Raw genomic sequence first — 15,184 nt, 5'->3', positions numbered from 1 at the left:
AATGAGGTTCTATGTCTAGAATCCTGACCCACCCCTTTGAAAAGGCACGGAATACACTCAGCTACTGCCAAACACTTAAAATTGAGGGACTGTAAAAACATCACCTGTGGGGACCAATTGAAAAAGTACTACACACACAAAGTTGTGGGGACCAACTAAAGGCATCTCAAGCGGTCCTACACACACTTCACTTCAATAAAACAGTTAGAATCAAAGTGAGGTAGGATAAAACATGAGTTGTGGGGACCAATTGAAAAAGTCCTACACACACAAAGTTGTGGGGACCAACTAAAGGCATCTCAAGCGTTCTACACACACTTCACTTCAATAAAACAGTTAGAATCAAAGTGAGGTAGGATAAAACATCAGTTGTGGGGACCAATTGATAGAATTCAAAAAGCCCTGGCCTACTCTCAGCTTCAATAGGATATATCAGTTGTTGGAATCAAGTGAAAGAAAAGACTACATATATTGTAAGACAAAGGGGAAGAAATTGTATGCTATAAACTGTACCCAAAGGTTACGTTACTTAGGCTGGCTACGTAGTGCTAACAGACACATCATGATTATGTTACCTGAGTGGCACATGTTGGGAGGTCACTGCTAGAAGGCACATTTTCCAGGCTGCAAGTGGCATCCTCACCCTTGATAAGAAGAGAAATACATGTGCACAAAGTGTTAACATGTACCCTATGAATAGACCGTCAGTCATAACAACCTTCTAAACACCTTCACCTTGCACTTAGATTTGTATCTTTTTTTAAAACAGTGCATGTATGCTATAAACTGTACCCATTGCTAATGTTACTTAGGCTAGCAAAGTAGTGCTAACAGACATACAAGCAGCCTCTCTCATGAGATGACAAGAATGGTTACTTTCTGCCTGGCATTTTCTCTCTCCTAGTATGATGTAATTCAAATTAGTGGCTAACTAGCTAGTTAGCAATAGTTTACATACAGCTCCAGGAGTTATGTTAAAGTGAGCAGAACGATAGCTGGACAAACTAGTTTCACATGAGGTGTAAGCACCAGCGCTATTACTGTGGCCCTAGCCTACCTAATGACCGTCAAATTCTGCTTCACAATACTATTTCCACAACAGGCAAAGACTGATTATGTTACCTGAGTGGCAGATGTTGGGAGGTCACTGGTAGAAGGCACATTTTCCAAGCTGCAAGTGGCATCCTCACCCTTGATAAGAAGAGAAAGACATGGGCACAAAGTGTTAACGTGTACCTTATAAATAGACCGTCAGTCATAACAACCTTCTAAACACTTTCACCTTGCACTTAAATTGCCATCTTTCATTATTTTATTTAACATGAGTTATAGGCACCGGGTGCAAGAAACCATGAAGGCCCTACACACAAACCTGACTTCAATATGATAATTAGTAGCAAGTTAAGAAAGGATAAAGCATTAGTTGTGGGGACTAAGTGAAAGAAATCTTAAAAAACCTACAAACCCTACACACAAACATACTCAACTTCAATAATGACAATGCATAGGAAGCTGAGGTAGAATAAATGATCAGTTGTGAAGACCATACAAAGGAATTTAAAGGTGTGGTTCAGGATTTTGGACATAGGACCTTCATTTCCAAGTTAGCAAGTGTGATATTTATCAGTGGAGACCGTTTTAAACATATTTCATCCAGTCCTTCTAGTTGCAGAGTTCGCAGGTGCTAGGCTAGCGCAAGTCATCCGTATGTGTTAGCCTGCCACTAAAAACAGTCTTACCCACTCCACAGTACACCCGAGGCAAATTAATTATAACGCCAGACTTTCGATGTAAATGTCTGTGTTGATAGTTTTATTTCTAACATTATTCTATCCTTGCATTTTAAATGATCGCATCACATTTTGAGGGACTAGTTTCTAAGCAGCGGCAGAATTTTACTTGCTCTGGTTAGTAGTACTGCGCCGAAAAGTAAACAGAGAAGCGCACTCCAATCGGGACACCTAGTAGTAGCCTAGGTAATATCAGTCCGCCGCTGCCGCTGCCGTTGCTTATATGCCTACTACCAACTTCAGGGAACAAAGTATAACTATTGCAATGCAATGCAAGGGTAATTTTATTTCTAACAGTATTCTATCAACACAGACATTTACATCGATAGTCTGGTGTTATAATTGATATGCCTCGGGTGCACTGTGGAGTGGGTAAGACTGTTTTTACTGGCAGGCTAACACATACTGTTGACTTGCAACTCTGCAACTAGAAGGACTGGATAAAACGTGCTGAAAACAGTCTCCACTGATAAATATCACACTTGCTAACTTGAAAATGAGGTTCTATGTCTAGAATCCTGACCCACCCCTTTGAAAAGGCACGGAATACACTCAGCTACTGCCAAACACTTAAAATTGAGGGACTGTAAAAACATCACCTGTGGGGACCAATTGAAAAAGTACTACACACACAAAGTTGTGGGGACCAACTAAAGGCATCTCAAGCGGTCCTACACACACTTCACTTCAATAAAACAGTTAGAATCAAAGTGAGGTAGGATAAAACATGAGTTGTGGGGACCAATTGAAAAAGTCCTACACACACAAAGTTGTGGGGACCAACTAAAGGCATCTCAAGCGTTCTACACACACTTCACTTCAATAAAACAGTTAGAATCAAAGTGAGGTAGGATAAAACATCAGTTGTGGGGACCAATTGATAGAATTCAAAAAGCCCTGGCCTACTCTCAGCTTCAATAGGATATATCAGTTGTTGGAATCAAGTGAAAGAAAAGACTACATATATTGTAAGACAAAGGGGAAGAAATTGTATGCTATAAACTGTACCCAAAGGTTACGTTACTTAGGCTGGCTACGTAGTGCTAACAGACACATCATGATTATGTTACCTGAGTGGCACATGTTGGGAGGTCACTGCTAGAAGGCACATTTTCCAGGCTGCAAGTGGCATCCTCACCCTTGATAAGAAGAGAAATACATGTGCACAAAGTGTTAACATGTACCCTATGAATAGACCGTCAGTCATAACAACCTTCTAAACACCTTCACCTTGCACTTAGATTTGTATCTTTTTTTAAAACAGTGCATGTATGCTATAAACTGTACCCATTGCTAATGTTACTTAGGCTAGCAAAGTAGTGCTAACAGACATACAAGCAGCCTCTCTCATGAGATGACAAGAATGGTTACTTTCTGCCTGGCATTTTCTCTCTCCTAGTATGATGTAATTCAAATTAGTGGCTAACTAGCTAGTTAGCAATAGTTTACATACAGCTCCAGGAGTTATGTTAAAGTGAGCAGAACGATAGCTGGACAAACTAGTTTCACATGAGGTGTAAGCACCAGCGCTATTACTGTGGCCCTAGCCTACCTAATGACCGTCAAATTCTGCTTCACAATACTATTTCCACAACAGGCAAAGACTGATTATGTTACCTGAGTGGCAGATGTTGGGAGGTCACTGGTAGAAGGCACATTTTCCAAGCTGCAAGTGGCATCCTCACCCTTGATAAGAAGAGAAAGACATGGGCACAAAGTGTTAACGTGTACCTTATAAATAGACCGTCAGTCATAACAACCTTCTAAACACTTTCACCTTGCACTTAAATTGCCATCTTTCATTATTTTATTTAACATGAGTTATAGGCACCGGGTGCAAGAAACCATGAAGGCCCTACACACAAACCTGACTTCAATATGATAATTAGTAGCAAGTTAAGAAAGGATAAAGCATTAGTTGTGGGGACTAAGTGAAAGAAATCTTAAAAAACCTACAAACCCTACACACAAACATACTCAACTTCAATAATGACAATGCATAGGAAGCTGAGGTAGAATAAATGATCAGTTGTGAAGACCATACAAAGGAATTTAAAGGTGTGGTTCAGGATTTTGGACATAGGACCTTCATTTCCAAGTTAGCAAGTGTGATATTTATCAGTGGAGACCGTTTTAAACATATTTCATCCAGTCCTTCTAGTTGCAGAGTTCGCAGGTGCTAGGCTAGCGCAAGTCATCCGTATGTGTTAGCCTGCCACTAAAAACAGTCTTACCCACTCCACAGTACACCCGAGGCAAATTAATTATAACGCCAGACTTTCGATGTAAATGTCTGTGTTGATAGTTTTATTTCTAACATTATTCTATCCTTGCATTTTAAATGATCGCATCACATTTTGAGGGACTAGTTTCTAAGCAGCGGCAGAATTTTACTTGCTCTGGTTAGTAGTACTGCGCCGAAAAGTAAACAGAGAAGCGCACTCCAATCGGGACACCTAGTAGTAGCCTAGGTAATATCAGTCCGCCGCTGCCGCTGCCGTTGCTTATATGCCTACTACCAACTTCAGGGAACAAAGTATAACTATTGCAATGCAATGCAAGGGTAATTTTATTTCTAACAGTATTCTATCAACACAGACATTTACATCGATAGTCTGGTGTTATAATTGATATGCCTCGGGTGCACTGTGGAGTGGGTAAGACTGTTTTTACTGGCAGGCTAACACATACTGTTGACTTGCAACTCTGCAACTAGAAGGACTGGATAAAACGTGCTGAAAACAGTCTCCACTGATAAATATCACACTTGCTAACTTGAAAATGAGGTTCTATGTCTAGAATCCTGACCCACCCCTTTGAAAAGGCACGGAATACACTCAGCTACTGCCAAACACTTAAAATTGAGGGACTGTAAAAACATCACCTGTGGGGACCAATTGAAAAAGTACTACACACACAAAGTTGTGGGGACCAACTAAAGGCATCTCAAGCGGTCCTACACACACTTCACTTCAATAAAACAGTTAGAATCAAAGTGAGGTAGGATAAAACATGAGTTGTGGGGACCAATTGAAAAAGTCCTACACACACAAAGTTGTGGGGACCAACTAAAGGCATCTCAAGCGTTCTACACACACTTCACTTCAATAAAACAGTTAGAATCAAAGTGAGGTAGGATAAAACATCAGTTGTGGGGACCAATTGATAGAATTCAAAAAGCCCTGGCCTACTCTCAGCTTCAATAGGATATATCAGTTGTTGGAATCAAGTGAAAGAAAAGACTACATATATTGTAAGACAAAGGGGAAGAAATTGTATGCTATAAACTGTACCCAAAGGTTACGTTACTTAGGCTGGCTACGTAGTGCTAACAGACACATCATGATTATGTTACCTGAGTGGCACATGTTGGGAGGTCACTGCTAGAAGGCACATTTTCCAGGCTGCAAGTGGCATCCTCACCCTTGATAAGAAGAGAAATACATGTGCACAAAGTGTTAACATGTACCCTATGAATAGACCGTCAGTCATAACAACCTTCTAAACACCTTCACCTTGCACTTAGATTTGTATCTTTTTTTAAAACAGTGCATGTATGCTATAAACTGTACCCATTGCTAATGTTACTTAGGCTAGCAAAGTAGTGCTAACAGACATACAAGCAGCCTCTCTCATGAGATGACAAGAATGGTTACTTTCTGCCTGGCATTTTCTCTCTCCTAGTATGATGCAGTAAAAGTTGCATGTAATTCAAATTAGTGGCTAACTAGCTAGTTAGCAATAGTTTACATACAGCTCCAGGAGTTATGTTACAGTGAGCAGAACGATAGCTGGACAAACTAGTTTCACATGAGGTGTAAGCACCAGCGCTATTACTGTGGCCCTAGCCTACCTAATGACCGTCAAATTCTGCTTCACAATACTATTTCCACAACAGGCAAAGACTGATTATGTTACCTGAGTGGCAGATGTTGGGAGGTCACTGGTAGAAGACACATTTTCCAGGCTGCAAGTGGCATCCTCACCCTTGATAAGAAGAGAAAGACATGGGCACAAAGTGTTAACGTGTACCTTATAAATAGACCGTCAGTCATAACAACCTTCTAAACACTTTCACCTTGCACTTAAATTGCCATCTTTCATTATTTTATTTAACATGAGTTATAGGCACCGGGTGCAAGAAACCATGAAGGCCCTACACACAAACCTGACTTCAATATGATAATTAGTAGCAAGTTAAGAAAGGATAAAGCATTAGTTGTGGGGACTAAGTGAAAGAAATCTTAAAAAACCTACAAACCCTACACACAAACATACTCAACTTCAATAATGACAATGCATAGGAAGCTGAGGTAGAATAAATGATCAGTTGTGAAGACCATACAAAGGAATTTAAAGGTGTGGTTCAGGATTTTGGACATAGGACCTTCATTTCCAAGTTAGCAAGTGTGATATTTATCAGTGGAGACCGTTTTAAACATATTTCATCCAGTCCTTCTAGTTGCAGAGTTCGCAGGTGCTAGGCTAGCGCAAGTCATCCGTATGTGTTAGCCTGCCACTAAAAACAGTCTTACCCACTCCACAGTACACCCGAGGCAAATTAATTATAACGCCAGACTTTCGATGTAAATGTCTGTGTTGATAGTTTTATTTCTAACATTATTCTATCCTTGCATTTTAAATGATCGCATTACATTTTGAGGGACTAGTTTCTAAGCAGCGGCAGAATTTTACTTGCTCTGGTTAGTAGTACTGCGCCGAAAAGTAAACAGAGAAGCGCACTCCAATCGGGACACCTAGTAGTAGCCTAGGTAATATCAGTCCGCCGCTGCCGCTGCCGTTGCTTATATGCCTACTACCAACTTCAGGGAACAAAGTATAACTATTGCAATGCAATGCAAGGGTAATTTTATTTCTAACAGTATTCTATCAACACAGACATTTACATCGATAGTCTGGTGTTATAATTGATATGCCTCGGGTGCACTGTGGAGTGGGTAAGACTGTTTTTAGTGGCAGGCTAACACATACTGTTGACTTGCAACTCTGCAACTAGAAGGACTGGATAAAACGTGCTGAAAACAGTCTCCACTGATAAATATCACACTTGCTAACTTGAAAATGAGGTTCTATGTCTAGAATCCTGACCCACCCCTTTGAAAAGGCACGGAATACACTCAGCTACTGCCAAACACTTAAAATTGAGGGACTGTAAAAACATCACTTGTGGGGACCAATTGAAAAAGTCCTACACACACAAAGTTGTGGGGACCAACTAAAGGCATCTCAAGCGGTCCTACACACACTTCACTTCAATAAAACAGTTAGAATCAAAGTGAGGTAGGATAAAACATGAGTTGTGGGAACCAATTGAAAAAGTCCTACACACACAAAGTTGTAGGGACCAACTAAAGGCATCTCAAGCGGTCCTACACACACTTCACTTCAATAAAACAGTTAAAATCAAAGTGAGGTAGGATAAAACATCAGTTGTGGGGACCAAATGAAAAGGTCCTACACACACAAAGTTGTGGGGTCCAACTAAAGGCATCTCAAGCGGTCCTACACACACTTCACTTCAATAAAACAGTTAGAATCAAAGTGAGGTAGGATAAAACATCAGTTGTGGGGACCAATTGATAGAATTCAAAAAGCCCTGGCCTACTCTCAGCTTCAATAGGATATATCAGTTGTTGGAATCAAGTGAAAGAAAAGACTACATATATTGTAAGACAAAGGGGAAGAAATTGTATGCTATAAACTGTACCCAAAGGTTACGTTACTTAGGCTGGCTACGTAGTGCTAACAGACTAATCATGATTATGTTACCTGAGTGGCACATGTTGGGAGGTCACTGCTAGAAGGCACATTTTCCAGGCTGCAAGTGGCATCCTCACCCTTGATAAGAAGAGAAATACATGTGCACAAAGTGTTAACATGTACCCTATGAATAGACCGTCAGTCATAACAACCTTCTAAACACCTTCACCTTGCACTTAGATTTGTATCTTTTTTTAAAACAGTGCATGTATGCTATAAACTGTACCCATTGCTAATGTTACTTAGGCTAGCAAAGTAGTGCTAACAGACATATAAGCAGCCTCTCTCATGAGAGGACAAGAATGGTTACTTTCTGCCTGGCATTTTCTCTCTCCTAGTATGATGCAGTAAAAGTTGCATGTAATTCAAATTAGTGGCTAACTAGCTAGTTAGCAATAGTTTACATACAGCTCCAGGAGTTATGTTACAGTGAGCAGAACGATAGCTGGACAAACTAGTTTCACATGAGGTGTAAGCACCAGCGCTATTACTGTGGCCCTAGCCTACCTAATGACCGTCAAATTCTGCTTCACAATACTATTTCCACAACAGGCAAAGACTGATTATGTTACCTGAGTGGCAGATGTTGGGAGGTCACTGGTAGAAGACACATTTTCCAGGCTGCAAGTGGCATCCTCACCCTTGATAAGAAGAGAAAGACATGGGCACAAAGTGTTAACGTGTACCTTATAAATAGACCGTCAGTCATAACAACCTTCTAAACACCTTGCACTTAGATTGCCATCTTTCATTATTTTATTTAACATGAGTTATAGGGACCGGGTGCAAGAAACCATGAAGGCCCTACACACAAACCTGACTTCAATATGATAATTAGAAGCAAGTTAAGAAAGGATAAAGCATTAGTTGTGGGGACTAAGTGAAAGAAATCTTAAAAAACCTACAAACCCTACGCACAAACATACTCAACTTCAATAATGACAATGCATAGCAAGCTGAGGTAGAATAAATGATCAGTTGTGAAGACCATACAAAGGAATTTAAAGGTGTGGTTCAGGATTTTGGACATAGGACCTTCATTTCCAAGTTAGCAAGTGTGATATTTATCAGTGGAGACCGTTTTAAACATATTTCATCCAGTCCTTCTAGTTGCAGAGTTCGCAGGTGCTAGGCTAGCGCAAGTCATCCGTATGTGTTAGCCTGCCACTAAAAACAGTCTTACCCACTCCACAGTACACCCGAGGCAAATAAATTATAACGCCAGACTTTCGATGTAAATGTCTGTGTTGATAGTTTTATTTCTAACATTATTCTATCCTTGCATTTTAAATGATCGCATTACATTTTGAGGGACTAGTTTCTAAGCAGCGGCAGAATTTTACTTGCTCTGGTTAGTAGTACTGCGCCGAAAAGTAAACAGAGAAGCGCACTCCAATCGGGACACCTAGTAGTAGCCTAGGTAATATCAGTCCGCCGCTCCCGCTGCCGTTGGTTATATGCCTACTACCAACTTCAGGGAACAAAGTATAACTATTGCAATGCAATGCAAGGGTAATTTTATTTCTAACAGTATTCTATCAACACAGACATTTACATCGATAGTCTGGTGTTATAATTGATATGCCTCGGGTGCACTGTGGAGTGGGTAAGACTGTTTTTACTGGCAGGCTAACACATACTGTTGACTTGCAACTCTGCAACTAGAAGGACTGGATAAAACGTGCTGAAAACAGTCTCCACTGATAAATATCACACTTGCTAACTTGAAAATGAGGTTCTATGTCTAGAATCCTGACCGACCCCTTTGAAAAGGCACGGAATACACTCAGCTACTGCCAAACACTTAAAATTGAGGGACTGTAAAAACATCACTTGTGGGGACCAATTGAAAAAGTCCTACACACACAAAGTTGTGGGGACCAACTAAAGGCATCTCAAGCGGTCCTACACACACTTCACTTCAATAAAACAGTTAGAATCAAAGTGAGGTAGGATAAAACATGAGTTGTGGGAACCAATTGAAAAAGTCCTACACACACAAAGTTGTGGGGACCAACTAAAGGCATCTCAAGCGGTCCTACACACACTTCACTTCAATAAAACAGTTAAAATCAAAGTGAGGTAAGATAAAACATCAGTTGTGGGGACCAAATGAAACAGTCCTACACACACAAAGTTGTGGGGACCAACTAAAGCCATCTCAAGCGGTCCTACACACACTTCACTTCAATAAAACAGTTAGAATCAAAGTGAGGTAGGATAAAACATCAGTTGTGGGGACCAATTGATAGAATTCAAAAAGCCCTGGCCTACTCTCAGCTTCAATAGGATATATCAGTTGTTGGAATCAAGTGAAAGCAAAGACTACATATATTGCAAGACAAAGGGGAAGAAATTGTATGCTATAAACTGTACCCAAAGGTTACGTTACTTAGGCTGGCTACGTAGTGCTAACAGACACATCATGATTATGTTACCTGAGTGGCACATGTTGGGAGGTCACTGCTAGAAGGCACATTTTCCAGGCTGCAAGTGGCATCCTCACCCTTGATAAGAAGAGAAATACATGTGCACAAAGTGTTAACATGTACCCTATGAATAGACCGTCAGTCATAACAACCTTCTAAACACCTTCACCTTGCACTTAGATTTGTATCTTTTTTTAAAACAGTGCATGTATGCTATAAACTGTACCCATTGCTAATGTTACTTAGGCTAGCAAAGTAGTGCTAACAGACATACAAGCAGCCTCTCTCATGAGATGACAAGAATGGTTACTTTCTGCCTGGCATTTTCTCTCTCCTAGTATGATGTAATTCAAATTAGTGGCTAACTAGCTAGTTAGCAATAGTTTACATACAGCTCCAGGAGTTATGTTAAAGTGAGCAGAACGATAGCTGGACAAACTAGTTTCACATGAGGTGTAAGCACCAGCGCTATTACTGTGGCCCTAGCCTACCTAATGACCGTCAAATTCTGCTTCACAATACTATTTCCACAACAGGCAAAGACTGATTATGTTACCTGAGTGGCAGATGTTGGGAGGTCACTGGTAGAAGGCACATTTTCCAAGCTGCAAGTGGCAGCCTCACCCTTGATAAGAAGAGAAAGACATGGGCACAAAGTGTTAACGTGTACCTTATAAATAGACCGTCAGTCATAACAACCTTCTAAACACTTTCACCTTGCACTTAGATTGCCATCTTTCATTATTTTATTTAACATGAGTTATAGGGACCGGGTGCAAGAAACCATGAAGGCCCTACACACAAACCTGACTTCAATATGATAATTAGAAGCAAGTTAAGAAAGGATAAAGCATTAGTTGTGGGGACTAAGTGAAAGAAATCTTAAAAAACCTACAAACCCTACACACAAACATACTCGACTTCAATAATGACAATGCATAGCAAGCTGAGGTAGAATAGTTCTAGTTGCAGAGTTCGCAGGTGCTAGGCTAGCGCAAGTGATCAGTATGTGTTAGCCTGCCACTAAAAACAGTCTTACCCACTCCACAGTACACCCGAGGCAAATAAATTATAACACCAGACTATCGATGTAAATGTCTGTGTTCAATAAGCTTAACTATAGCCTTAACTCAAAACAGTTGTTAGGCATATATCATTCTGATCTGTAGAAATGTCACATGCAGCCATGCCTACATTCTGCTTACTGCACATTAATTTTAGGCTAATATATTATGATATTCAGTATTCAGGAATGATATTTTACCCTATCATTCTATTGTTAAAGCAGTCATACCTGCAGGCATTTAATTGGGCTACAGGTTTTCTACAGGAATGGCATGTTGCATAAACTTGCGACGTGTTCCGAATACAGAGTTGTTATTGAAAACTTTGGCGTCAGCAAAACAACTGTGCACCGATGTGTGAATTCAATTTGTTTTATTCTACAGGAACAAGCAAGAGAGCACATTAAGTTGCCTAATGTTGGGGAAGCGCCAGAGATGGCTGAGATTCTCTGAAGGTTACATAACGCAATGCGAATAAACTGTTTCCATCAACTTTATTCGCATTATACCTTATGCGCATCGAGAGTGGATCCACCCCCCCTCTAGCAAATCAAATATTGATGCGCATTCAAAATTTTGATGTGCATTTCACGTTGTTTCCATTCGAATAGATAAAATGTGCATTAGCAAGTTGGATGGAAGCACGCTAACTAAGAAAGGGATCACTCACAGGTTGGGACAGTGATTAATAAAACCATGCAAGCAAAGTACAGGTGTTTGTAAACTGAAAAGCAGTACACAGAAATCGAAGAAAGCTATTATTCTAATTTAAATCTAATAAAGTTATTATTTTAAACAGAAATTGCTAACGCTGCTAGATCTCACCTCATTTCTCCATGGCCAACAAACAGAGATGTGGTTTACCATCAACCTCAATTAACTTCATGCGGCAATTAGGAGTCTTATGGTCATCATTCACCAATCTCCCAAGACTGTTGTCTTCCAATGCTGCGTCAATGCTGGAAAATGCATTAAAATCAACAAGAGCAATTTTTTGAAGGAACACTCCAATTTTTTGAGAAATAGGCTCATTTTCTAACGCCCTAAGAGTTTTACAGTTTTTTTTAATCCAGTTAGTACATTTAGTAAGACCTCTGGAACTGGCAGTAGCACTTTACCTATTAGCCTAAAACTTACCACCACCATTTGCCTTTCCATTTAAAGTCAAACAAAAAGACACAGCAAGCTTTATGGTAGATTTTCCTCCTATGCTGAGCTTCTACTGCATCAATGATTACTCCTCTGTATTCAACCACGAAATCACCCTGCTGGAATGGTGCTAAGGTAAAGACACCACGGCCTGAAAAACAGAATGTGGGTCAGAAATGTACAAAAAACTTCATCAGCATACATGAGCATATAAACTTAGGCCTTAAATCAGGAACCAGTTAGGGCTGGGCGATATGGCTAAAAATAATATTGCAATATTTTTAGTCTATTTGACAATATAGAATATATATCTCAATATTTTGACATTTTCTCAAAAGTGCTTCATGAATTCTCACTTTCACCCTATGTTTTAAATCATGCCAGTATGATAAAGTAGGCTATGATAAATCATACCAGTCCAATCCCTGTAAATTATACCCGCATGAAAAAAATCTTGGTTATTCACAAGTGGTTTCTATTTTAAATTTGCATGTAAAAGCAGAGGTGAAAGTAGTTTTGAATTATTGCCAGTAGCCTACTAGTAAAGTTTCTCATAGGGAAAAGTGTGCATACAACAAAATTCAACACATCTAAATAGGGTACATCAGTTGATTTATTTTAGCCTATTTGCAGAGCATTCATCATGGCCTGTTATTTGGCTTGATCATTCTATATCTGCCTCAATGCTAAGATCTCGTAAATGTAATGTAAAATTCAATCTGGAGGGGAAGCATAGACAAACATTTACCACGAGAAATGCATGTGTGGAGAGTGAGAAGTGCGCATTTGCGCTGTCATTTTCAAACAGTCAGATGTGTACATAGACAGTATCCCTTCTGCCTAAGGCACAGATATCGTTGTAACTTTAATTTGAAGATCCCTTGCTATTTGTGTTGCTTCCATCTATTAACCTAGCTCATTGTTGAACAACACTAGCCTATGCTACCGCTGCTTTTGAACTGAAAGTTAACTTTTTCACATCTACACCTAGATGTCATACACTTTGTACATTTCACATCTACACCTAGATGTCATACACTGTCCGAACTGTTCAGGATTGGTTGGTGAGTGTGTGATGTGCGTTGTTCACGTTGTTACTGAGAGGGAACCCTCAAGATCAGAAACTAGAGGGGTCTAGATACTCTGTATAACTCATTATACTGAAAACAATACCATGGCATATAGTTTCTGATCTTGATATAAGATTAATAACACTTGGTTAGATTGTATTAGATAAGCAGCAGTTTTGCAGTATATTAATACTGTTATCGATGGCCTAAGCTAAAGTCCACAATCTCTTGAAACATAATCTTTGAATCAAGCCATCTTCACTCCATGTTTAAAAGTAACACTTCAAAGCACACGATTATACGCATTATTTTCTAATCTTGAGCATGAACAAGCAAGAAATCGTGTCCTGACTGCAAATCTTACTCAAATTTCCACTAAATAAACGTAGCCACGAGCATAGCCTACTGTAGCTGCTACACAGGCATGACTGGTGTGAAGTCTACAAGTGATTATATACATCACGTCGCCAGCATTTACACATCTATGAAACAAACCTGCCGACGACCAAAGTGTTCGACAAAAAGTTTACAGCGTCTTCTTGAGAGCTCGTCTGTGCTACATACAGTGGCCACTTCATTCACGCCTTCCGTTATTCATGCAGCTCCTTGAAATGTATTGCAACATTGACGTACAACGTATGCCTTCAACGCATGTGAACGAGACAACGACTTTGTTAAAGCCGAATTTATCCACGGTTCAGTTTGAATTACTTGCTGTTAACACGTAAATTACTGTGACTTTTGCTCAGTATCCAAAAACAGCGCACAAGACTGAAACATTAAGCATATTTCTTACCAATAGCGGGGACATGTTTTTGCAGCATGTAGGCGAACTCTCAACAGGTGTAGCCTACATTAACAAGCAAGAAAGCGTCCTGACTGCAAATCTTAGTCAAACCAGTAAATAAACATGTAGTCACGCGCATACACAGGCATGCATGATTACCTCTGGCTTGATGTGAATGTAATACCCGACATCACGTCGCCTTTACACATCAAACAAACATGCGAACGACCAAAGTGTTCGACAAAAGTTCACAGCGTCTTGTGAGCTTGTCTGTGCTATGCCTTCACCGCATGTGAAGGAGACCATTTGTTAACGCCGAATTTATCCACGGTTGAGTCTTACTGTTCACAGGCAAATGACTGTGACCTTTGCTCAGTGTAAACAAACAGCACACAGGCTGACACATAAATTAAGCATATTCTTACCACTATCGAGCGGGGACATATGTTAAATGTTTGCAGCATGTCGGCGAACTCTCAACACTTGTACATGATAACACTCTCACTTTATACTGCAACCTACACAACTCAAAACCAGCGCAGAATTACTTGAACAAACAAATTGCTGTAGTCTGTGAACTTGAATATGACACTGCCTGCCTGAAGCTAGTTTTTAAAATAGCGCCTTGTGGAGGAATAAGTAGATCTCAAGACACAACTGAACATCTTTTACAGAGTTCTGAGCTGTTAGCAAACATTTCTGTTTTCCTGCTGTTTCCGGTTTAAAATATTACATACCTTTTTTAGGGCTAATGAACTTAGCTTCCAGCATTTCAGTGTCTCTGCAATTACGTGCATGGTCACATGCTTCGCGCATGGGATTTTGTCTTCGTTGTAGCATGTTAATCTGTAAATGAAGACATTTATATTAAACGATTTGTATCGTGTCAGTTTACCACATTTGGACAGCAGAAGTTATTCCTTCAAGGGAAATGAACTGTTGCTAACTCAATGTGCACCAAATTCGTAATTGCTAGCACATTATGCTGGCTCACTTTTACAATTTACTTAGCCATCTTTGCATATGAGCTGCCTAGCATAATGTGCTAGCAACTACAAACGTGGTGTTAGTTTAACCAATATAACACCAGGTTTTGTGAAAGTATGTCTTAGGA

General features: G+C 39.9%; 1 protein-coding gene and 1 long non-coding RNA gene across 9 annotated transcripts in view; both read right to left on the bottom strand.

Annotated features, from left to right (window-relative positions):
* Window positions 1-15,184, bottom strand: part of fnbp1b (formin binding protein 1b) — a 94,200-nt gene that overhangs the window by 23,374 nt on the left and 55,642 nt on the right. The window lies entirely within an intron of this gene.
* The window catches only part of LOC143123370 (uncharacterized), a 5,497-nt gene continuing 874 nt past the window's right edge, over window positions 10,562-15,184 (bottom strand). Inside the window, exons 3-6 of the long non-coding RNA XR_012986824.1 lie at window positions 14,808-14,916; window positions 12,202-12,364; window positions 11,890-12,023; window positions 10,562-10,625 (exon numbers count right to left, since the gene is read on the bottom strand). This is a non-coding gene — a long non-coding RNA (uncharacterized LOC143123370). The remainder of the gene's footprint in view (window positions 10,626-11,889; window positions 12,024-12,201; window positions 12,365-14,807; window positions 14,917-15,184) is intronic.

The sequence above is a fragment of the Alosa pseudoharengus genome, unplaced genomic scaffold (assembly GCF_046254945.1).
Source record: "Alosa pseudoharengus isolate Yale_2024_CS ecotype anadromous, Long Island Sound unplaced genomic scaffold, YU_APseudo_1.1 YU_APseudo_1.1_scf_14, whole genome shotgun sequence".
NCBI lineage: Eukaryota > Metazoa > Chordata > Actinopteri > Clupeiformes > Clupeidae > Alosa > Alosa pseudoharengus.
The sequence above is the reverse complement of the archived record's forward strand: the minus strand, read 5'-3'. Positions and strand labels throughout refer to the sequence as shown.